The sequence below is a fragment of the Corvus kubaryi genome, unplaced genomic scaffold (assembly GCF_017639235.1).
Source record: "Corvus kubaryi isolate FWS band 111438036 unplaced genomic scaffold, C.kubaryi_AGA036_p1.0 37398, whole genome shotgun sequence".
Classification (NCBI taxonomy): Eukaryota; Metazoa; Chordata; class Aves; order Passeriformes; family Corvidae; genus Corvus; species Corvus kubaryi.
The window spans coordinates 52,539,093-52,556,651 of NW_024581137.1; positions in this window are offsets into that span (position 1 = coordinate 52,539,093).

Sequence of the window (17,559 nt, forward strand, 5' to 3'; positions counted from 1 at the left end):
GATGTAGCATATGAACCTGCAGGGAAAAAATACAGTGGGGCCAGAAATGGAATCATAAGAGAAAGGTTATTCCTGCATTTTTAAAATTTTATACAGATCCTTGTATTCCACAATGGCTTATTTGAATTGCAGGAATATGTAGAAAAAGAGATCAGTCACAAGCTGCTGGGGTTTGTACACGCTGGTCACAAAGGAGAGTGTCTGCTCTGGAGCTTGCAGGCCAAGAGCTGTTCCTTGCAAGTGCATCCACATGGTTGGACTCTCAACGTGTGGAAACCCAGTCCCAGGCGTTAGCCCAGAAGAAACATCTTTATTCTTTCTATGCTCATTAAAATAAAATACCCTTGTGAATTTTAACAAGACCCGTCCACTCCCTGCCTGGCTTTACTGCATCACCCTCTTATCTAGAAAGTTTTTCCTAATGTCAAACCTAAATTTTATTAGCTGCAAATAAAGCTGGTTCCTTCTTTCCCTAGCCCCCAGTGAGCATGGGGAAAGATTTATCACCATCCTCCTTACAATAAACTTTAACATATTGCAAGATTTTTATCACAGCTCTTCTTTAGACTCTGCTGTTCCCAGACTAAACAAACAATCCTTTCAACATTTCCTCCTAGGTTGTTCCTTCTTTGCCTCTGATATTTCTAATGTCTCTCTCCTGGACTCTCTCCAGTTTGTCTACATTTTTCTTTACAGCGCAGTACCCAAAACTGGACACTTATTCCAGCTGAGGCCTCACTAGTGCCAAGTGGAGTAGAATAATTATCTCCTATGTCTTAGGTTGCAGTCACACATCCTGTTCTGCCTGCAGCTGAGCTGGGTGAAAAGTTTATTTCTTTTCACCCACTCCAGCTGCTTATCACCACCCCTCAGCTGCAGGCTCTCCCCCTCCCAGGTCAGCAGCGTAACTGCCGGGGGATCGCCCCAAACACAATCTGGGTGAACAGTCCAGGTTAGAGGCAGTAATTCAAATAACAGGGCTTTCCTGATCACCTCACCAGGTGAGGCTGAGGATAAACAGGTATGAAAAAGCTGAAACCTGAGGTGGGAGGACATGATGAGCAACAGAGTAATGGACAGCAGCTTTCACAGCCGGAGGAATTGCAGCCAGGAAAGGAAACCTGATATTGTCCTTACTCTCAGCCTTTTGTCCCCTCTGCACCCTCAGTCCCTCCTGATGCTGCTGCCCAGCTGATAAATCCTCTTTTTGTATTTGTCCTCCCAGAGTGCTGTAGCTTGCACTTCATCATCAGGCTGACTTTGTAACATTTTCCCTCATTATCAATGCGCTTCTAAACTCAGATTTTGTTGTCCTGAGTAAGACCACCCCAAACAGTTCTCCTGTAAGCACATCCCTTGTTCTCATGCCTGAGGTCGTTAAGAAAAGGACAGAGAGAACAGTGAGGTCTGGCTGAAAAGCTGTCCTGGTGTGGCAGCAATACCTTCATAGCCATCACCTCCTTGCCCTCATCCACTCCTGCACTCAGAGGGACCAAGTTTTGTGTCTGCTCACAGCCTGTCACTGAACAGGGTCATAAAGCTCACCAGTGTCACGGTGAAAATTCCTGTTCCTTTCCTCCACTTGCTCTGCCTGCAGAGAACAGCTGGCAGGACCCCATATGGGCTTTTCCCACTGCCAGGAGAAATACATCCAGACCAAGTGGAAATACTGCACTGATTAGACTGGAGATGAGCCTTTCTTTGCTTAATCTTTTCTTTGCAAAGATATGATGGAGGCCTGAGCTGGCTGCTGATCCGTCTTGCAGATTTTCTGCTCCCCTGCAAAATAGTGTTTTGTGCTCTGAAGAATGAAGACTTGGGAAAACAACAATCCTGTGAGGTCCAAGGGCATTTCTATACCAGGACCACCAGCCATAGTGAGAACATTTGGTAACATCATGACCCTGTGGGACTCCCTCCCACAGCTGACTTTTCCTTCTGCTGTTTAGACAGAGTTACACCCATTGTGCTTTATTTCCTTCAGCTCTGGGCATACCTTCATCCCACCCTTTGCTTATCCATGCATTCTTTCCCTGTCCATCCTCATTCCTTTTTTTCCTTTCCTCACCTACTCTCCATCTCCTTCCATTGAAACTTCCCTCCAACAGCTTCCTTGTTTTCTCAGGCTCCCTTGTGCCACCCCTCCATTCTCCTGGCCCCACCATGGCCCCCAGTAGCCGCAGGCAGGCTCTGCCCTGCCCGGGCATAGCTGTGGGGACTCTGTTCATGCCACAAATCCCCTCTTTTCTCAGGCTCTGTGGGAGCTGAGGGTTGGGTACTGCAAGCTCATGGCAGGCTGAAGTAATAGGAGTAGAGATGAGGTGAAGTTCTTGTTCTGTCTTGAACACAGACTGCCAATCACGCCATAATAGATGGTGGTTCTAGGCAGGGAACAGCTTTTCAGCCCACCAAAATTACACCATTAAATGGAATTTCCTCTATGGGCTAATCAGGATTTGAACCCATTTCTGTGGACATAAAAGGCACAGCTCAATCTCCTGGTTTGCGAGGTCATCTGGAATACAAATCAACTTTCATGTATTCATTTGAAATGTTTTTATGTAAAGGGATATTTTTTTTTAATCTGCTTGTTAGTGCCTTGTGCCTAAACTGGAGCTGTGAAGTGACTTTTTCTCACTAGAGGCTAAATAAAGTACTGTACTGTTTTTATAAATGTCCTAAGCTTTGCCAGAAGGCTGGCAATGAAAGAGGCTGGCAGGAGACAGGCACTGTCTCTGTTCTGTATCACGGAAGTGAGCCCAAGGACACTGGCCAGTGCCTCCCATCCGCGGGAATGCAACCAATTAACGCACGGATGATGTCATGGGATGGCAAAAGCACTTCCCTCGCAGCTCTCCCTGCTCTGCCAGCTCCGACCTTCAGTGTATTTTCCTCAGTCTGGTCCATGTACTGTAATAACTAAGTCAACTGGAAAAAATATTGAAGGAAAGACTGAGGAAAAACAGAGTGTAGGGGCAGCTGGAGCCAGCAAAGAAGGCACACTGAGAGCTATAAAGACGCTTTGTGCAGCAGCTTCTCTCAACTTCAGGATATTTAGTTCCACAGGAGTTGGAGAAGATGGGTAATAAGCTGGCCTTTATTTTAAGGGATATCCCTTGTAGTCTCAGCTGCATAAAGATCAGTCTTTGGGCATGTGGAAACAGTGCTAACAGTATCTCTCATTCAGTACCTCCTGCTGCTCACTCCATTGAATGGCCTTGGTCCAGCTAGAGAGGAAAAAAGCTCTCCATCCCAAAACAGTTATCGGTCTGAGGGAAAGGAGGTGATGAAAAGAGGCTGCGAGTGATGAAGTGAAGTAATTATTTATAGAAAGATACATGACCACAGAACTCAGGTGCCTGCTCAGAAACAGGGCCCAGTACTGCTCATCCTGAATGCGAGGGAGATGTGCATGTGCCTTCCCTGCCCCAAAACAGGTAAGGGGAACACTTCTCTGGGCTTCAGGCACATGAACCACCCTGTGCATGGGGTCAGGGAGCACCATGGATGTGGAATGAGGCTGCTCCAAGATCCAGCAAGATGAGGATCAGTGAGGGACATGGCCAGGCTCAGATGTAGCTGCAGCATCACTCAGGCATGGACCCAGTGTAGGAGCTGGAGCACAAGCGGTTCCGGAGAGAAGGGGTCAGCTGTCAATGGGACTTCTCCCAGCTCCTCCCACACTCTTTTCCCAGCAGCCTGCTCCCAGGTTGCAGCCACAGCGCATCTGAGCTGGCCTGGAGCACTGGCAGCCAAACCTCAGAGAGGGGAAAAACATCTTACAGAGGCAGTCAGTCCACTCAGGTCTGTGTGTATCTGTGTAATCACTCAAGGAATTGGGCTAAAGAGGAGACCACTCTGTAAAAACTACAAGTTGAGACATCCAAATGTAGTTGAGATATCCAAATGGAGTCAAGACATCCAAATGGCCATATGCCACTTGGGGTTATGTATGTGTTTGCAAATTGCTTCTGTATTTGTGAGCCAACACATGCAGTGCTGCTGATGCATGTATATAAATTCAAATTGGCTTCATGTGACTGTGAATCAGTACATGCTGGTAGTGCAAGGATACAAATTCCAACTGGTCCTGTGTTATTGTGAATCAATGTATGTAGCGCTGATTAGACCCATCAAAGTTCTTTTATTTCGTAGCTGATGGGGAGAGCCAAGCTTTGAGCATGGATGGGAAGAAGAAGCAGCCCTACAGGCATTGAACAGAATGTCCCAGGGACCAATGTGTTAAATTGATTAGAAAACAAGTTTAAAATTTTACTTGGAAAGAAAATCAAAATAAAATTGCCTCGAATGTATCACAGGGGAAGGTGGCTTGCAACGTTCTGTTGTGCTAGGCAAGCCAGCAAATGTTCACACTTCCTTTTAACCACAGTCACCTGCATACACTTAGAGAACATTTTTCTACCCTCATCATTTTGCTCCCAGGCCTATGTTTTTCTGTTCTACCTCCATTACAAAACTGGCTTCAAACCATCTCCCAAGTCCGATGTGACAGAGATGAAGAGCAAAGAGATGCCAGATTGCTGGTGGGAGCTCTGGCTGACTGGGACATTGCTGGTAGCTGGAATGTGCTCAGACAAAGGGAGAGCAAAGGAGCCCAGGAATTGGAAGGTTCCAGGGGACTTAGCTCTGCCTTGTGAAACACTTTGCAGATCTTCCAACTGGTAAAATGTAGAGTGACACTAAGTGAAATAAACTACTTTATAATTCAGGTATAAGTATCTTCAAGAGCCATATGACTAAATTCTAAATAGTTTAATAAAATAAAAGTTCTTGTTCTAGAAGGGTTTTCTTTTTAATGGATACTTCAGATGTTCAGTTAAATGTATTGTGACCAATGTAATTATAATTTGCCTGTATCTCAAAATTGTCTAATCAAGCACTAGTGGGCTGAATAGTTAATAAGCACAAATAGAGATATTGAACTCTTGTCTTAGGGATTTCATCATCTTCCATTTCCACTCACCATAAATACTAAAAATGTGGAGACAAGGGCTAGATATAAGAGTATAATAGGAAAACTAGCTGGGAGTAAACACAAGCTCAAAAACTAAAAGTAAGGTTGGGCATAACTTCACTGCAGGAAGACAGGAGAGCAAAGCAAGTGGAGAAAAAAAGGAAAACAAGCAAAACTACTTTTAGAATGGAAGTTTGCCCATGTAATGAAAGGGATTACATCATGTTTGTCTGCAGTAGTGAAGGGCTGAACTTGGTGACCTCAGATATCCCTTCCAGCTCCTTGCGCTCACAGATATCATTTCACTGAGCACAAAAGAAACACCTGACCCCACTTCTTTCTGCCACCGACCCAAACAATGTGGCTGTCTGGGGGCAGGAGGAGCAATTCATGTACTGAGTGCTTTTTTAGAAGGATAGTCAGAGTTTATCCCTTCTCCTTAACCTTGGGATTTGAACAGAATTTAGACACCTTATTTCCAGAAGTGCCAAAGAGAACACTGCCTAACCACCATCATTGCCTGATCCCTGAGGGGCCCTCATTAGTCTCCCACCTAAACCCTCCTGCAACCCAGATTTAGGCCAGATCCTACAAAGACCTTGAAAGAGCACTGGAAGGGCACTTTCAGAAAACACTGACAAAATGCTAACAGAAACACAGTGATGAGGTGAAATCTCTGCCCATCTTTTTCACAGCAGTTTGGGCACCCCACAGGAAGCAGGAAGAGGACACTGCAGGCTCTGCTCAGCCCAGTGCCACTGTTTCTTAATAAAGAGTAGGCCCAGGTCAGTTTAGTGCCCAACAGAAGTTCCTCCAGGGACAAGATCCCAGAGGGATTCAGGGCAGTCCTGAGGTGAGGACTGGGCCTTCAGGGAGGGGAAGGGAGGGGAGTGAAGGCAAACACAGCATTTAGCACTGTCTGCATCCCCCCAACACCTCCCTCCCCTAGCAAAGCAGACTGGCTTTTTGACTCACTCTCTGCATGTGAAGCCCAAATATCTAACCAAGGTGACCTGGCTCATCCTGCTGGAGTCAAGTCTCCTAATTTCAGCGATGACTAATGGGGGCCTAAAGTAAGTGGTCGTTTTTCCTGAGCTCGGTTCCTTAACCCAGCTTCCCTGGTCTAAGGTGACTTGCAATTAGCAGCACTGTGACTAACTGGTTAATAACAGTTTCAGGTTATGCTGCACAGATTTTACAAGTACTTCAAAATGCCACTGAGCTTTACAGTGCACTGCTTTCCCCTGCAGATGGAAAAACCACCAGCCCTGTGTACCAGGTATGTCTGTCAGCAGTGCTAATTCACCACAAATATTGTTTCCCTCACACACAAATATTGTCTCCATCTCCCTTTCAGGAGGCAAAAATCCCACTGTGTTTCCCATTTCTCAGAGTAGCTGGGATTCAGCAGAATACAATACCCCTCCTTTGGTATTTTGTATTGTTACTTTTGTATTGACATTTTGGGAAGAAATGGGTGTATGGGCTGCCTGCAGTAACTCTGCAAGAGCTGTTGTTCCTGCTGAGTTCCTGCAGGCAGTGTGGAAGCAGCAGGGAGAGCCTCTCCCTGTCTCTTCCAGAGGCAGGATCCAGCCCAGCAGCTCTGGCCATGTGTGGCTGCACCCCAGGACCCCCAGCTTCGAGCACTCCGGCTGCCAGTGCAAGGTGAATTCAGAGGTGCTCCTCTTAGGTTTGCTCCTGTTTCTTTTTCCACCCCTATTTTTAACTCTGTCAGCACAGACAGGTGCAGACAGATGTGAGCTCACCCTGCCCCTACTCCGAGCCAAGCGGCCTCGTGCCAGCCCCTGTGCAGGAGCCACGGGGCTGTGTGAGCGTGGCTCAGTGCCCAAGCCAACACTCCTGCTGAGAGGCCGGGGCAGAAGAAGCCTCTGTCTGTCTGCACAGAGCCCAACAGCTGCCCTGGAAAGCTGAGGCACAGCTACTGCTCTCCAGTAACACAATTTTTTTCTTAGATATGGATACAGGCATGAAAGCAAGGGATTTTTAATTCCAGGAAAGGTTCTGTTACCTTTCTTTGAAGCTGCCACGGGTCAATCCAGCAGCAGCCCCAGGAAGATCCCAGTATGAGCCAGGGTCCTTACCTCTGCTCTGGCCCTCCCAGTCCAGATTGCCTACACTTACCTCCCCATCTTTGAGGGAAATGGAGCATAACGTGCACTTTCCTAATGTAGTTTTGGCCAGCAGCTATCGCTTGAAAGCTCTGTGGTGGTCTGACATTAAAAAATTATAAATCTGTTAAAAAAGGTAACACTTTTCTAGAACACAGTCACACATTCTATCCTATTTTGATAGAAGGAGAACAGTACCAGCATCCTTCAGCCCATATGTAGGCATGTCAAAAAAAGAATAATTTTCAAAAGAAATTCCTGGCTGTTAATAAAAAGTTTACTATCTGATCCTTTGTATATCAATATGGTGACTCAAGGCTGGTTCTGGTGCAATATACAAACACATTCAGTGTTTCTTTGTGCAACACCTACTTGGTTTACCATGCTAAGACATGACTTCCAATGTTTGTGGCCAGGTGGAAAATGTCCAGCAATGAAGTCCAGTCTCCATGTGCCCAGTTTTCTTACCAGAAAGATAAGGAGAATTAGGAAGGGAGCTAGTTCTTAATTTGTGCTTCCTTCAGATTAGAAGTTTCTGACTAAATTTGTATTTGGTAACCAAAGGTCACCCTATTCTAAAACTCTGATGAGCTTCACACCCAAAAATGACAGCATTTTGTGGAATGGAAATGACAGACAATTGTCATAAAATTAAACAGAGTTCATGAAGAAGATCTCGGGACTCTTTGAAAAGCAGAATGTTATCCTGAGATCTGGCCATGACTGATACATACTAAAAATTTCAGTGAAATTTTGTGAATTGGAGGAGCCTTTCTATTGTAATCTGTCTCCATATAAGCCTGGAGAGAAATAACTGAAATCTTTAAATCTTCGGGAAACAAAATCAAGGGTAGAAATTGCAGTTGCTTAATGTTTTTTTTCTCTGCACCTCAATGGGTCAGTGTGGAAGAAGGAACAAAACCAGTCACTATCTCCCTGTGATTGCAGAGGCTGCAGATATCATCCTATCCCATATCCTTGGGGAAGTCCAGACTGAAAAGACTGCACAGTGCTGAGATGCTTGAAAAATTATTTGGGTTGTGGCATGTAACAAACATCTATTCATTAAAGTCTTGCAATTGTGACCCAGCCCTTCATCTTGCACAAGATCTATAAAAAAGGCTGAGTGACTATAAATGTGTCCCTTGGAGCAAATTATGGAAGACATTATAGGAAGACTGGTTTCTAGCCAGCTTTTCCAGCTTAATGAATTCCTTTCAAGGATGTGTGAAAGCTCCATTGAGACCAATGGTGAGTATCCTTGGACTCCTCTAGGAAGATTTTATAAGAGGTCTCAACTATTGTATTCTTATTTTTCTTCTATTTTCAGAGAGCAGTTAGAAAATTATTTGAAATGGTAAAGCTACAGTTCAAACACTTTTCCCTGTGAGAACTGACCTAACTAATCCATGAAGAGTCAGCAAAAGGCTCTTGGGCAGATCAGTTTTATCATGGTGTCAATAACCATGAAAACTACTGTAATTTGTGTGCTGACCACACTGGAAGAGAGAAAAAATGTTTTCCTGCACCTTCCATGCTAAAACCCCACTCATCTAATTAATGTACAGATGTGGATTTCCAGTGTGTTCCTACAGACATCAGCTATACATGGACCTGGAATGGGAATACTGAGAGTCAAGGAGGACTTGGCTCAGATCAAATACTTGTAGGTACCTTATATTTATGGTATTTCTTGCAGCAAAAGGACTTTCATCTACACGTTTATTATGTTATCAGCTGACTTCACATATTTTCTGTTTCTCCATTAACAGACTGAGAAAGATAATGATCTGCAGTGTTTCTCTCTCTAGAGACTGGTTTGCTCTTTCAGACTCCATGCCTTCAATCACTCCTGCCCAAGATGGTGGGATGAGTGGGGGAGGTGAGGGAGAGAAATTATGGGCTATATGGAGAGAACCTACAAAGGGCAGTCAACGGAAAAAAGAGGGATGTTTCATCTGGGAAGAAAAAGGCACAGAGCAACAGGGGAAAAGATGGTAAAGAAACAGAGGAGTGTATAATACGCAGGCAGAAAAGATGGGAGATGAATAAATGGAATAAAAAAAAAAAGGTATGAAGTTTTAGCTGAAAAGTTCATCATGAGTCCTTTACTTGTGTGACTTCCCATCCAGTTGTACTGGAATATCCTGATATTCAGCTTTTTGCTTGGGTACAGAGCAAGTCACAAGGCACAGGGAGTGAACAAGTGCTACACACGGCAGCACACGCCAGGCCAGCTGCTCACATTCTGCTGGACCTCGTCACATTGACCCCAGGAGCTGCTGCTGGCACCTCTTTGTAAAGTGCTACACAAATGAAAAGTCTTGTTATGATCCAAAGACAGAAACATCCCAAAATATGTGCTGTTACATGTAGCAGGAATTACAGACATGTACTGAAATACCTGACATTACACAGACAGGTCCACAGGCTGATGTCAGGGCAGCTGCCACCTAGAGATCCTTCAGGCCTTGTATCAGTAAAGCCTAAAATATGTGTTGGTATAGAAAAGGCATGACCATCAGGAGTCTGCTACTGTCTTCATTAATGGGCAGAACCATCCTTCATCCAGTTTGGAAAGCCAAGCCATGGATTCTAAACATTTTGCTATTTTATTGTTTTTCAGACTACAGAGGAAAATTAATTCCCCATGTAATTCCATTGAAATCTAGTACATTAACTGAAGGACTGCATTTATTCAAGCCTGTACCAATATTTATGAGATGAATTTAGGCCCAGAATGTGTTGGCTGATGGCCCTTTATTGGGAGATGGACAGGATTGTTTACTGGGAAGACTCCCCAGCCACAGGGAGTGACAGGGGGGAATGGGGAGGAGGAAAGAGAAGAAAAAGGGCAGAACAGACTGTCGAGACCACAATAATTAATGCTTAGTGAGGAGAAAAGGAGACAGACTCAGAGGACAGCAATACCGGCATTTTAATTCATATGTTGTGGAGTTTCAAATTAAAATCAGTGGCTTGAACACAGCTTTATCTACACAGGTACCACAAGGAACTTACACACTTCCTGTTATTTAAAAATCAACAACCAGCATTTAATTGTCCTGCCACAGCAGCAGGAGTCCTGCCACAGAGTACCATGGAAGCAAGGACAATACAGGTGGGAAAATCTTTTAAACCTTACTCATTTTAGATTTCAAAAATACATCTGACATTGTTATCCCAGTACCACAGGCCTGCACAGGTGAGAGTAAGAGACTGTTTCATTTCAGTACAGGGATGATGATTTGGGTATGTTTGAAAGTAATTACAGATAATAGAGCTAGAAAGAAGCTGGAAAACACTAAAAAGAAAGTTCCTTTTCACCTAAACTAATATAAGAAAGATGCAGACCCTTCTGATGCTTTGTATATCCTTTTCCAAGTTATTTAGAAGTCCCTAAAACTGAAAAATACACCACTGAAGAATACACACAAGAGATTTTTCACAGCGCTTTAACTTAGAGATAAAAAAATGTAAGTCCATAGGCCTAAACAATGTGGTTTGTGATGCACAGAAATGTGTGTGCCCTCTGAAACACTCAGCAAAGGGCTCAAGAGTCAATAATGGTTTCTTCAGCTTTTTACAAGGGAAGCAGTTCAGAGGCAAAGTGTCAGTCTCATGGAAATTACCACATGGAAATTACTGCTGAATTCCGGGACAAAATTAATAACGGGCAGTGTAGGATCAGTTGAGCTTCTTTAGTTCTTTGAAAATATTCTTCAATTTCAGTTTGTCACACTTTTATATTTGTGAAATATAAAACCTTCCTTGGTATTCTGTACACTCAGGTAGAATTTGAGTCTCACTGACTTCCACCTTTTCTTTGCAATTAGATTTTGTCACTGTTATTTGTAATTCTGCCACCTCCAGAATGGATGACACCATCATTTAGGGCAAGCACAGAGGGACATTTGGCACCACCAGTCTGTGACTGCAGAGGAGTTTTGACCAATGTGCCCGCACAACACTCAGACTCCGACCATTGCTTTGGATACCCCTCCAGTTCTAGGTAGAATTCATACTTTTAGTGATATACTGTGAAGTCTTTGATAATTTGGAACACCATTTAAATATGGTGCCTCCTTCAAATCTGAGTTGTTGCTGTTGGAAGCTTGGTTTCTCCAAAACCAACAGCTGAGTATTTTTGGTCTGTACGTCAAAACCTGCACTTGGCACATTTTGGGCACTGTGTTAGTCAAGCCAGCTGTTTTCAGTGTTACTGCATTTCCATATTTGCATTTGTTTGGTTCTTTGCCCCTTTGTTGCTGGATTGGCAGGGGTGGGGTATTCCTGGTTTCTTGATGGAGCCTTACGAAAGGCAGATCAACTTCCTAGACTGGAAGTCAGAACATTCCTGGTTTTACAGGTTTTTATGCACAAACCTGCCAGTCTGTGGGGACTAAGGAGTGCTGCAAAACCTCTCCTCTGTGTCAGCACAACGAGCAGTTCGAGCCCTCCAACATCAAGCAAATGGTTACACACCAGGACAATCCCCTCCAGACCAGCCAGGCTGGGGCTGAGCCCTGAGATGGTGCATAAAGTAAATAGGAAAATGTGCATGTCTGAAAAGGGAATTATCACTGTGGTATAATGACTGCCATGCCTCCCTGGAAAATGCAACATGGTGTGGGACTTTGTTCAAGCACTTTTTTTTCCAAGCTGCTATTGCCAGCTCCAAATGTTCAAGAACTACAGTTTGACCCTCAAAATCACAAGCCCATCTGTAAAATGATAAATGTGGAGCTCTTTTACTGTGCTTTCTGGTTTTTGAGCTGTTAGGGTGCACCTGGGTCACACTTGCAAGCTTTATACTCTAACCATTAGGACTAGAAACTTACTTTAAATTAAAGAAAGAAGAAAGCTGAGTTTCTAACCTCATTACACAACTGTAGTAGCTGGAGTGTAAGTGAAACATCAAACATCACAAGACCTGTGATAAAATCATGAGTGCTGACAACATCAATTTAGAGTAGGAGGTAGGATAGCAGGGGAAACTCAGGGCAAATGGATTTACTTTTTATCTTAATGTTTTTACAGGCTGTCTACTTTTATCTTTAATCAGAAGTTTTCAGTGGCAGTTCTTTCTTCGTGTATCTGTGCATGACATTAAAAGGTCACTTCTGCATTAATACCTGATGCCATTTGCTAACTGCATGTCTCTATCAGAGATTACATGAAAAGGTAGGTGTACTGATGGTACACCTGGTGCTAATATCACAGCAAAGAGGAATTATGGAAGTCCAGGTCATGAGTGCAGGGGTAAAACAGCATTGAGAGGGATTCCAGTCCCCTGTGATGTGTGTGTGTGAAGAATACAGGATGTTTCTCATGGCTCTGATATTTACTGCCTGCGCAGAGAATATTGTATTTGCCAGTAAAACTCCACAATCTTTGTGGAATGGGTTGTTTTAAGTCATTGCATGCTGGATCTTTTATGCCTGAAAATTACCTCAGTGAAAAAGAACATGGAAACTTACAAAGCTAGGTATAGTTAAACCTTTCATTATAATAAATTGGCTGCAATTAAGCCAAGTAATTAACGGATCACTGTGATTATAGATCAACAGACTGGCCAGATCAAGAATTCAGGTCAGTCTTCAGTGAAGCCAAAGTGGCAGCAGTGACAAAGTGGTCAGGTGTCCCTCCGCTATCAGAGGCAGTTCCCAAACCGTGCTTTTATTGTTTGAAATGCTCCAGTTTGAGGGAATTGTGCAGTCACCAGTCCTTCCAACCACATGAAAAGGGTTGTCAGTGGCAGGTTCCTTGGTCCTGTGACCTGCTGTCACTGGTCTGATCTGTCACTGATCTGAAAGTGGCAGGGCAGCAGAGTGGCCAGTTAGCAGGCAGCTCCAGCACAGGGAAAACTCCTGCTCCATCATGATAATCCTAGGATTTAAAGTAGGAGCTAAGCCTGCTCCAAATGGCCAGTTCGCTTCAGCTGCTTTGCACAGCACCAGGGGTACAAGCAGAGTGCACAAGTGAATTTCATGGTCTCAAGCCAGAGTTTTTTATATGGCATAATGCTGATATTATATATCTTCCACTCATTAAACCAGCTTCAGACCCATCTGGGTGGGACTGAGTTCTTTAGTTCATGGATGATTATGTTGCTAATTGGAAGGAAAGACACAGCCCCTGTGTTGACTGAGAGGAGGTGCCGAGGGTCTGGAGCCCCTCTGTCACAGCAGAAGGGATCCAGCCCAGCAGGTATATAAACAAATCAGAATATTACAATTGTTCCCCCCAAAACCATTACAAACTCAGAAAACTCAAGACAAGTATGCACAATTTGAAAATTTTAATAACCTCAAGTTTACTCTGACGTGATACATAACCACATCTAACTCACAAGCATGAGAGAATTTCATAGCTCATAGTCTGAATTTGGGAAAAAACCCAATTTTAGAAGAGAAATTACTTTTAAAAACGTTTCAGTACATTTTTGTTCCACATACTGCTACAGGAACAGGGTTTGACCCGTTCATTTTCATGCAGGTGATTTGGCATTTGGTCTGATTTAATAGATTTCATCTTTCTACAAACTCAACTACAGAGGTCAAAGAAGGAAATGCTTTGTCATCCCTGCCTGCTTTCGTGGGGGAGCATTGAGGTTAGCCTTCTGGATGTAAAATCTTACCACAGAGACAGAAAACAAGATTGGCTAACCACAATGACTTGACTCAAAGAATTAGGAGCTCTGACATAATGGAGGCATTCCTGAAAAATCTAAAGTCACAGTTCTGTCTGCTTTTTTGAATAAACAGCAATCCAAAAATCTAGGAGTTTTATTCTCTATAGGCATCTCAGAATTTTATTTCAGCCAACATCAATCTTCCTTCCCTTCAGACAAGCTAAATTATACCAGTAAATCAGCGATGTTTAATCAGTCAAACCAGCTGAATGCAAAAGCTGAGGGAACAGACCAGATCTGAACTGTGTATACTGAGAGAAAGAAAACTGCTCATAAAGTTAAATCTTAAATAAACATGAACCCTTAGAGGGGGTACACAGGGAAAAGGAAAGACTACAGTTTAAAACTTCTGAGAGGCCTCTGAATAAATGTACAGGGGAGTGGGAAATGGACTTGGGTTTCTCTGTGCTTCAGAGGCTGCAGCTTATGGAGTCAGAGCTGTAAAGGAGCTAAATCAAACTTACCAAGAGGACAGGAACAGAGCCAGGGCTAACCACCCAGGAGCACTCCCAGTTTGATGGATTCTGTAGCTGACACTGCTGGAACGACGCTGTTGGAGGCGCGGGATCCAGCGTGCCCAAAGCATCTGCATAAAGTAGGCCACGGCAGCCCCAGCTCTCCAGGGACTCGTGCTCACGGCCTTCCTGGATGTTGCTGCAGTGGCTAAGGACGTGACATCGCTGCCTTTCTAGCTCAGGACCCCGTTCCTGCAGGGATGGAGACGCCAATGAGCCGGCTGCGAAGTCACTGATGCGGCAGTGAAACTCCTCTGTTTAAGCTGATTAGTGTTGAAGGTGCCGGACTGGGAGAGGCTGAGCTCCAGGGGCAGCGTGTGTTTGATTCTGCTGATCATACAAAAGGGAAAACTCGGTAATGGAAGCTCCAGCAGCTGAGGTACCCATGGAAATGCTGACCACACTGCAGGGTCGTGCCTCAAGCTCTGTGAGACACCACAGGTTTGGGCACTCTTTACACCAAGGCCAAGGACCTGTCTTACATCACCCACATCTCTCCCACACAGACATCTATATTTTCAGCACCCAAACTACACAGGACATGGGATTTGCATGCTCCAATACAACATTCTTCAAGCTTGCCACATCTGTAGGAATAGGATGGCTCACTGCTTTGTAGGTGCCCTGGAATAACCTTTAATCAGAGCAAATATTAGAGAAACTATAATGAAAGAACACCCATGCACATACAGACAGCAAGAAAGTAAGATAATTCTGATTTTCTCCTCCTGTACTGCAGATCAGCTCCAGGAGGCCTTTTGCTCTTCCATCCAGTGAAGCAGCTGTGAACTGTCCATGGCTGGGATCTGCCATCCCCATACAATGATTATGATTGAGGTTTTCTTAAGGAGTGCCCAGAGATAGAAAAACTGAACTTCCCTTAATGCAGAACTCACAACACATTTCCTTCTGCTCTACTCCTGTTGAGCACGGGACACCTGAACTTGTCTGCAGAAAGCTGCTGAAAAAGAAGGTAGAAAGAATGACTTGAGATTACTCATCCTTTCACTCGGGATTCCTTTGATTTCCTCTCACAATATGAAACAGTAGAGGTGGAGCAGGTCTAGTAGATCAGTGAATGCATCTTACTTGAAGAACAGGATTAATATCTTCCCACAGCCATCCACAAAGAAGAACTCCTCAGTTGCCAAAATAATTCTGTGCTGAACAGAGGAATCCACAGGTGGGAAGCAATTCTCAGTGAATTTGCTTTCTGGGTACTTAATAACTGCACATATTCAATAGCATCATTCTCTCAAACAAACAAGAGCATTTTTTTCTGTGGTGCCCTCCTGCCTGTTGGCCAAAGGGATCAGAATCCCGAGTTCTGTTCCTAAAGGCTGGATCCACACTACCAACTGGTGGGTTGATCCTTGCCAAGACATTTTTAGAGGAATTATAAAAACCCTCTTACAGAAGGGAATTATATGTGGTACTTAGGCAAAACAGGCATTCCATTTATAAATACAATTACTTCTGCTATTCTATCAAGAAAAAGAATGTAGTAGTGAGGGATACAACAGAGAAAATTATTTATGTGTTGACACTTAACAATATAAATAGAAAACAGGTCTGGCTGGAACTAAGTGGGAAATGAAAAAAACATTACAAAATATGTAACTGAGATTACCAGTTGGGGGGTAACTTAGGACCACTCCTAGTGCATTCTTTCCAATGGAAGTACAGTCCCTCATTTTGCTTTTTGTTTGGATTGTAATTATCTGTGTGCTTAATTAGCAACAAATGCACAAGCTTACTTTGTGGTTTTTGGCAAATTATCTTCTTCTGACTGATGCCCTTGAACACTACAAGGCAGGCACTGGTCTGCAGTGCAAAGGAGGGAACAGAAGATGGCTTGGACATAGTCCCCCTGCTTTAGTGAGCTGTAGCACAGGTTGGGGAAGAAAGGAATGAGTGTGCCATTCACACTCACTAATAGTGACTGGATGAAATATTATCACCTAAGGAATGATTCTGACCCCATCTCTTGTGTTCATGCTCCTTTTACTCAGGCTCTTGTCTGGGTATGTCCATTACTGCATGTCTTCTGCTTTAGATTTGGGGAAAGTATTTTTATCCAGCATCTTCATTCTTAATATTAGTGATTTATCACATATGGTGCACTATATTTTTACAAAGCTGTAAGATACCATGGTGATTAACACCATATGAGAACCTAAATAGAAGGGAACAGGATAACAGAAACGTCCTCCCAGCAGACAGAGGGCTTTGGCTTGTTTTTAGAGACAGTATCTCAGCTGCATAATTTTACTCTGTACGTAAGAATTCTAGGAGTCCCATAATAGAAAACTGTACTGTACTTGACAATGTTGTAGAGAGAACAAAACACCTTATGTTTAATTTCCCTCTAGCCTTTAGCTAGGATTTTCAGATCAATTTGGAGAGATTGATTATTCCAACTCTTTTGATCATACAGATTTATTACTTTGACTTAAGATGGCAGAAGAAAAAAATGTAAGAACCATAAGTATACCTTTGTGCTTATACATGTACATATATATTCTGGTAGGAATTTCTGGTAGGAAAATAACCCAGCTTCACACAGCCTTGCAAACTTGTCCTGTCAATATTGCAGTCCCCACACAAAATCTATGCGCTGAATTGACACGGTAATGAGAAACTAGTCACTTTTTACTTACCCACCCAAACACTGTGAGAGCCTGGAGACACTGACGGCTGCTTCATATGAACGCATCACTGCTGGGCACAGCACAGCCCTGCTTTCCAAACAGCTCTGTCCTCACCCACCTGGATTAGGGCTGCCACTGGGAGAGCCTTCCCCCCTGCACTACTGGGTCCAAAGCAAGGATTTTACTCAAGTGTGGTGGCCAGCAAAAAAGGGGATTGTCTCTGGGCACTGGGATAAACCAGAAAGGCAGCCTGGGGGCTGCTGGAAAGTGTCAGGGTGAAACCCCTGTGGTACAAAGGTGCTGGACATGAACTTTGGCTCCTGCTGGGCTCCCACAGGAGACAGGCAAAGGTGTGGGGAAGCCAAAGAGGTGGCTGCAGGCTGGGCATCCCTGGGTACTGCTTGATCCACCTGGGCCAGGGCTGGCTGATCCTCCAGCAATGCCAGGAGGGCTGCAAGGAGTGTGGGGAGATGAGCACGAGCAGCTCCACATGCATCTTCCCCACGAGCAGCACAGCACAGGTTAAATTAAAAAATGCACTGGGGAAAAGGTTGTTTCTGTAAAACTGGTCACTAGCAGCCAGGCCCCCAGGGAT